Source organism: Diabrotica virgifera, chromosome 6 (genome assembly GCF_917563875.1).
Source record: "Diabrotica virgifera virgifera chromosome 6, PGI_DIABVI_V3a".
NCBI classification, from domain to species: Eukaryota; Metazoa; Arthropoda; class Insecta; order Coleoptera; family Chrysomelidae; genus Diabrotica; species Diabrotica virgifera.
This window is the reverse complement of record NC_065448.1, coordinates 17,686,730-17,695,277: the sequence shown is the minus strand read 5'-3', so window position 1 is coordinate 17,695,277 and position 8,548 is coordinate 17,686,730. Positions and strand designations below refer to the sequence as shown.

The 8,548-nt window shown below is 30.1% G+C and overlaps 1 long non-coding RNA gene across 1 annotated transcript; it reads right to left on the bottom strand.

The window, feature by feature from the left end:
• Positions 1-1,511: 1,511 nt before the first annotated feature.
• Positions 1,512-4,497, bottom strand: LOC126886586 (uncharacterized). The gene is made up of 3 exons (XR_007698698.1): positions 3,885-4,497; positions 3,586-3,828; positions 1,512-3,170 (listed from the first exon to the last, which is right to left on the bottom strand). It is a non-coding gene; the product is annotated as an uncharacterized LOC126886586 (long non-coding RNA).
• Between the last annotated feature and the right edge of the window lie 4,051 nt (positions 4,498-8,548).

The following is an 8,548-nucleotide window of genomic DNA, read 5'->3' as shown; positions in this document are numbered from 1 at the left end:
GAATTTTTATTAAGAATCTGTCACTCAGATAGGTTCTTCTAAACTGTGGTGGTAATTCAATGGCTTCTCCAAATAACGCTTCAACAGGAGTGGATCTCATGGCACCTAGACAAACAATCAATTGAATTCAGCAATTGATCGTTACATTTATTTTCTTTAATAAATTGGTGCTAGCAGATGCATATAAGATGGTGGCATAGTCTATGATCGACCTTATGTATGATCTAAAGAACAGCTCACTAATAAACAATTTAAAAAACGTTCTATTTGTTTTTTTCTCTATACCTACCATTAATTCCATCATAAAGTTAGTATGACTATTTTATGGCAATTCATTTAATTAAATTAAATATGTATTGCAGTTTAGGCAGGGGAATGGCCACTCTCGTATTAAAATTTCCTTCTGAAGTTCTTACAACCCTTAAACTAAGTTCTATTAACTATATGTTAATACTTTGTTAGTCTCTGAGCCAATTTAGTACATCAGATCAAATAAGTCTGAAAGTTAATCATACATTTTTAAGACACAAATAAATATAATATTATCTCTTTTATAAGTATAAATTATACTATTTAATTTTCTTATAACATTACTACCCCCTAGTTATATAATTTTTGCTGAATGTAGATCCGAGAAAACTATAAGTACTTAATAAAAAACAGCATACAAAGTACGTAAATACTCTGAAAAATATTAACTTTACATTTATAAATTAAGATATTCATTTGTATTATAATATTTATTGTAGAAGAACTATAACTTTACAAATTTAAAATGTAAATATGTATAAGTATTATAACCTTAAAACTAAAACTGCAACAAACGAGTGAGAGAGATTCCTAATCCTAAATGTCCTTGATTTGAATACGACCAATCACAGCCCGTAAAATCCGTCCATAACACAAGTCTAGTGGAAACTCAAATCATGCTGTCCGACTCGACACCGTTAAGCCATTAACAAATTGTCAGCTTGCTAATAATCAACTTTTTTTTCATACGCGGGATCCAGGTCTATTACTTGTATCTAGTATCTCCATGTACTTTCTCATTGCTCAGTAATATCGATCCTACATACATAAAACTATCATCTTGTGGAGCTCTTGTTTATCCCAGCTAACTACTCTATGTGGATTTGTAATACCATATTTAAAAGAATATTCTGTTTTCGTTGCTTGAACTCTGATCGTTACCATCTCATACATGTCTAGCAGCACTCACATATTCAGCCGGTATTCCTTTCCTACTTAGTACCAGTAGGTTTCCAGTAACTTTGTCATATGTTTCTCACGATTAATAAATACTATGTGCGAGTCTTTCTTTTTCTCTTTCTCAAGTTTTTCCATTAGCTGTCTTAAAATAAAAATTGCTGTTGTGGACCTGCCTTGCATAAATTCAAAATGACTTTAATTTCTAGAACCTTACACTAAATATTGTTTTCACCATAAATATACGATAATAAAAAATGTTTACTGAAAATAACTATTGCAAACTAAATAAAACACTAAATACCTAATGTTTAAAATTTTTTATTCTTTATTAAAAATCTCGGAAATCAAAGGAGGGGAGGCTCTTATTGGTGCAATGGCGAAGGTAAAACCCCTCTAAACCCCGCCTGGGACCCAGTAATATTTTGATTTTTAAAGTACAACTCTAGTATATTATAATGTTGTCTATAAAATAACATCATTACTTAACAATTCTTTAAAATTCAGACCTAAATTAAGTATGCGTATATATGTAAATATAATCTTATAAGAAATTTCACAATATTTATGAATCAAGTAAAATCTATAAAAACAAACTAACATTCTTGTAAATTAGCCTATACAACTACAGTAGAACCCCGATCCGTGTGCAGATTATCCGGGCTGCGGATTATCCGTGCTATGATTTTCTATTACTCAAATTGAATTTTTAAGGTTTTATCAAAATAGCATCACTTTAATCACTCGACAGAAACTCTATATGCAGAAAAGGAGACTCATAATGAAAGATTTATTTTTTCTGTTATTTTTTTATGATAGGTAAGTACATATCATGCATAAGAAATTCTTATGAAATATTCTTATATGAATCATATACAGTGAGCACGTAAAGGTTGGAATAAATTCATTTTCTCAAGAACGGACGATTTTGGGAAAAAATCCCGAAACAGGTCAATTTTTATTTTTAAATTAAGACTTTTTGGCATATATGTCATACTAGTTACGTCACCCATCTGGGCGTGATGACGTCATCGATGTTTTTTTTAAATGAGAATAGGGGTCGTGTGATAGCTCATTTGAAAGGTAATTCAATTCTTTATTCAGTAATATAAACATTAACATAATTATTTATACAGGGTGCCCAAAAAAAATTTTTTTGAATTAAATTTATTGACATAAAAAGAAGAATGAGTGTAATTTATTTAATTCAAAATACATTTTACTGCTATCATAAAACAGGAAAAAATGTGTTTTTGGCAAATAAATATTGTTTTTGGCTTAAATTCAATATTAAAGCAGGTACCCACCAGCCTCGTGACAATTTGAACATTTAATTTAAGCAAAAAGCAATGATTATTTTTCAAATATACATTTTTTCCTGTTTTCTGCGAGCAGTAAAATGTATTTTGAAATAAATAAATTACATACATTCTTCTTTTTATGTCAATAAATTTAATACAAAAAAAATTTTTTGGACACCCTGTATAAATAATTATGTTAATGTTTATATTACTGAATAGAGAATTGAATTACCTTTCAAATGAGCTATCACACGACTACTAGTCTCATTTAAAAAAATCATCGATGACGTCATCACGCCCAGATGGGTGACGTCACTAGTATTATATATATGCCAAAAAGTCGTAATTTAAAATTAAAAATTGACCTGTTTTGGGATTTTTTTCAAAAGTCATCCATTCTCGAGAAAATGAATTTATTCCAACCTTTACGTGCTCACTGTATAAGAAATTAATGATTGGATCATCTGTGCTTTTCAATTATCCGTGCCACTTCCGATCACGAGGAGCACGGATAATTGGGGTGCTAAGTACCTACTGTATAATAAAAATTTAATACAGATACAAAACAAAAAACATTTGTGAGCTAAAAAACTATCTTAATATCAAATTCAATGTTTACTCAGTTTCTCTTTTTATTTTCTCCCAAACACCTTGCAGCATCATCTAAAACAGAGTTAGTATTATTCATAAGGTATTTTTCAGCTCATATACTTTACAGTTGCACTGGTAACAGGGAATACAAAAAATGTTACAAACTCTACAAAACAATGTGTAAGGCTGTTGTCTCCAATAGATGTTGTAGGCTGCGTATGTCACGCTGTAGGAAAATTGTTCATTTTCGTTCTTTTAATAAACTTTGAAGGACAGAAAACTATCTTACAACCGAAAAGAGTTACAGAAAAGAGTAATTCTAAAACAAATTCAAATTACAGAGTAATTTGTAGTAGCCACCGACTTAACTGGTGGTATCCAATAGATGCCTTAGGCCGTGTACAGTGTTTATTGGAGACCACTGCCTTACACTCACTTTCATATACCTGTGTTAAAGTTACATTATGTAATTTAATAGGATCCCTACCTGAAATTGCTCATGTATCTTCACATTCTTGAATCTCATGAAATTTTATTGGGTGGCACCTCATTAATTTCTCTACAACCATTTTTTTCTTGTAGTTTTTACAGATGCATGGTTCAGCATGTGTTTTCCAATACATAACTGATAGAAAGCTGTCCTTGATCTCACAGTTTGCAAATCAGTCTGGAGGGACAATGAATGGAACAGGTTTCTCTGTCCTAATTATTTTATAGTTGGGCTTATATCCTAAAGATAGACAAGTACCTATAAGTTTTAATTATTGCAACTAATAAAGGACTTACCACATCAATGAATATAATATACTCTCCTAGCATCTATACTCCTTGCATATTATTATGTTATTTCTGTTACACTCATAGCATGAAATTGATTAAAAACTATACTCATAGTATAAATCATCTTGTTTCTTTGTGTGAACTGTTCTAGACCTTACATAACTTGTCTCAACTTTCTGCATATCTTTCCACGTCTTCATATTTCCATTCTTGAACAAATTTTTCAAAAACAAGAAAGTGTCAATCAGACAGACAAAAAATATACTTACATAACCACAAAAATTCATCCAAATCCATATGTCTATCTATGTCAAAATCAGATGATAACGACCAATCACTGCTTACGTCCGTGTGGAATTTAGTAGTCTGTTGGGAATTTGGGAACACCTCTTCTACTACGTCTATACTCTGCTAATTTGCATAAATGCGATCGCATCGCTTGAAACGAAAGTGCACGGAGTCCCGCTGCAGGTGCGGCTAAAGATACAGTGCGGCTCCCTAATTTGCGCATGCGTGTCCTCAACTCCAACGTTGCCGGTTCCGAGATAGTTTGAAGGACAAATTACGTTGAGAACAAGAAACGCGTCTAACTTCACTTGTATTTTGTATATTTGTCACAGCTTTGGTTGTTTGTTCTTGTTGGATATTTTTTATTTTATATTTTGGATCTAAGTTGTATGTGTATGTCATGTCCTGTTTTATTCATTAAAAAGGACTCCTAAATAAAAGTTTATTCTAAGATACAGATTATTCATGGTTTGACCCAAATCAATATGAAAAAAGGACATTTATTGAAGCTACATAATTTTAAACTGTTAATTACAAAAATCACATAGACATTCTTTATAATTAATTTAGACATTTTTGTGTAGAAATAAAAAATAATTTTAGTAGGTATAGATATACAGGGTCTCTGCGTAACTTGGAACCATATGGGAAACTTTTTTAATATCAATTTTACGAAAAAAAGTCATTCTTTATAAAGTGCTCTGCATAGTCTAAAACCTAAGATGCAATCATCAGATATCAAATTTTGTCAACAGTGTCAAAAAATATGAATTTCGCTCAAGAGCAAACTATCTTTATATTTCAAAATATTAAAAAATTTTATTATAAAAAGTTATTTGTAATTAAAAACCATATTCAAATAGGTAATATAACAGCCTTCTACTTGAAAAAAAAATTTCTGAAATTTTCCTAAATTACAGATTCCGAACATCATTTTTATCTATTTGACATGTAATAACTCTTTTATTAATAATTTTAGGAAAAAAGTTATTCTTCATAAAAATCTGTGCATGGTCTAAACCTCAAGATGCAACCATCAGTTATCCAAGTTTGTTATTTTATACAAGGTGTGTCAAATAATATGAATTTCTAAATTCATATTATTTGACACACCTCGTATAAAATTAAGAAACTTGGATAACTGATGGTTGCATCTTGAGGTTTAGACCATGCACAGATTTTTATGAAGAATAACTTTTTTTCCTAAAATTATTAATAAAAGAGTTATGTCTACATGTCTAATAAATAAAAATGATGTTCGAAATCAGTAATTTAGGAAAATTTCAGATTTTTTTTTTCAAGTAGAAGGCTGTTATTGCATATTTGAATATGGTTTTTAATTACAAATAACTTCATAATAAAAATTTTTGATATTTTGAAATACAAAGGTAGTTTGCTATAGGGCTTTTCATCGATTGTCATTTGTTTCGAGCTTCTGTCATGTGTCACATAATATTAATATATCTACGTCATACGTCTTCAGTTTGTATCATTGGAAATACCAATAACGTACGACGTAGATATATTAATATTATATGACACATGACAAAAGCTCGAAACAAATGACTGTGAATGAAAAGCCCTATTGAGCGAAATTCATATTTTTTGACATACCTCGTATACTGTTGACAAAATTTGATATCTGATGATTGCATCTTAGGTTTTAGACTATGCAGAGCACTTTATAAAGAATGACTTTTTTTTTCGTAAAATTGATATTAAAAAAGTGTCCCATACGGTTCCAAGTTACGCAGACACCCTGTATAAGATGTAATTTCAATTAATTTGAATGCACAAATATATGCTTGAGAAATTGTGGAAAAGTTTAGGATTTGTTAAAATTCGGGATTCGAAAGTACAGTTCAATTCAACAGATGTAACATAATATACCTATGATATTAACAATATAAACAGGTTAATACAATACAGGTTAATACAATAAAACAAAGGTTTTTGGAATTTTAATCTTTTATTATATTAGATATAGGGCCGGTACTTTATGTCCCGGTTAAACCGCCATTAGCTAACCGGGTTTAATCAGGACAGAAATATACATATGCATAACATAGACATAAACACATATGATAGGAGTGCGAAATTGGAAAACCAAGGTGAGGGATAGGAAGCTGATTCTGGAACAGGTCACAAGACTTACCATGAGTTGTGGAGCCAATGATGATGATATTATGATTATACATGATATTACAACGCAAGAGGCCCAAAGAGGTACTTTTCTAGCTAACCGAGATTTAACCGGTGCAGAAAGTACCGGCCCATAATCTATAAAGTTTTCAACCAAAAGTATGTATTACACTTTCATTTTCGTGTCATCAGCATTTGTTTATTTAAACATACTGTCAAAAAAATTAATAAAAAAGACACCATAAAGCTAATTTTTCTATTATTATTTTTGTCCTTTAAAATACAGTAGAGCGTCGATTATCCGAACGACCGGTTATCTGAACTCCCGACTTCTGCGCCCCGCACTCGAGTACTGAGCAAGCGTTAGTAATTAACGCTTAAAAATCTTCAATTTTGTATCCAAAAATATGTTGTTGCAAAGACTGCACTTTTTTTGTTTAATTGCTATTTGTCATTATCAAAGTATAAACAAATATAGTTATATAAATATGGTTTTCATTCACTTGTGGATAAATATGTATGACAATCTCAATATAGTTTGATTATCCGAACAAATTGGTTTTCCGAACGCCCATGTCCCCCAATTAGTTCGGATAATCGACGCTCTACTGTAACTTCTTTGTTCATACATTTTTGCTAGTTGTGGAAGTCCTTTTAACAGAATGAGATATAAAATAAATTTTAAAGGATACTCAAAATCAAACACCAATATCATGTATGTATTTATAAATTTATTAATAAACTGCCAATAATAATAAAATACTTAAATCAGTCACCAATATAATATACCTATTTATTTATAAATTTATTAACAAACTGCAGTCCAATAAAAATAAAATTATCAACATTATACTACATTACAATGATCTTTTGATCATGTTCGAAGCATATTATACTACCAACATTTGTCGCAATATATTCTTTTTAGTATGTGTGTAGTAGAAGCATAGTAGGTATATACTATAAAAACATTCTAAATTTCATGTTTTTTGCATATACTTCAAAGAATATCCTCGAACCAAATATACTGAACACATTCATGTAGGTACATAGTTACTTAGAATATTCATAAAAGTTTAGTCTTGGAATAAACCTTTATCGAATATTGAATATCGAATCTACCAAGAACATGAAATTGTTATGTGGGAACCATTTAGGCTTGAGTTAAATGGAGAATAATCCTCTAAAACAAACACACACAAAATTTAGTTGCACTAGATTTGCTCCTGGTTGAAAATGTAGGTACTGCCACAGCTTGTTTGATTAACTAACAGCATCCTCCTTTTCCAGTATTTCAATGTTTTCTCTATTAACAACTGCAATATAAAAGTATACAAGCCGATATTATTCTTCAAACAAAAGGTAACTTGCATCTCATTTCACATATTAATATTGGGAATCTTTTCTTCATAAAATACCAAATATTCTTTCAATAACAATTCTTGAGGCAATTTGTGATTGATTATACAGCACTTCAAGTACTGTCTGAAGATTCTGCAATGGTGTCATTTGTCCATAATTCTCCATTTTATATACCCATCATAATATGCAAAAGTATTTAAAAACTTCTAAACCTATAGCAGTTCCATATTGTATGATGGTTATGTTGTTCTTTATCTGACAAAATAATTAAATTCAACGTTTTACTCTTTTCAATGATCTTATAATATATATTTTCTTAATACCCTTACAAGTACAGGTAAAACAAAATAGAATTTTATTTTTATGGGTTATTTTTATATTTACATTTACATAACAAAAATATTATTATGTCATTTGTCAAAATAAAAGATTCCTTGCTACGAGCTAGCATTTTGAATTTCCCGGCGATGTCAATGTGTAAACAACATGACAACGTTGTAAATATTTTGACGCATGCGCAAATTAGGGAGCCGCACTGTATCTTTAGCCGCTCCTATGGTAGTACTGCGTCTACAGCTGATTTTAAGGATTTTATAAAATTTATAAACTTTTAAAAACAAATATTTTAATGTTATAATAGAGAGTTATTGCCACCGGCAAATAAAGGATCCTTTATTACAGGATACTTTAATAAAGGACAAATACAGGACGGGTCTAAAAGAGTGGTATTGCAAACGCAGTTAAAGAATCTTTTATTTTGACAAATGACATGAAATATTTTTGTAAATATAAAAATAACCTATAAAATTCCATTTGTCGATATAAATTAAAATAAGATAATTGAAGAGTAAAACGTTAAATTTAATTATTTTGTCATT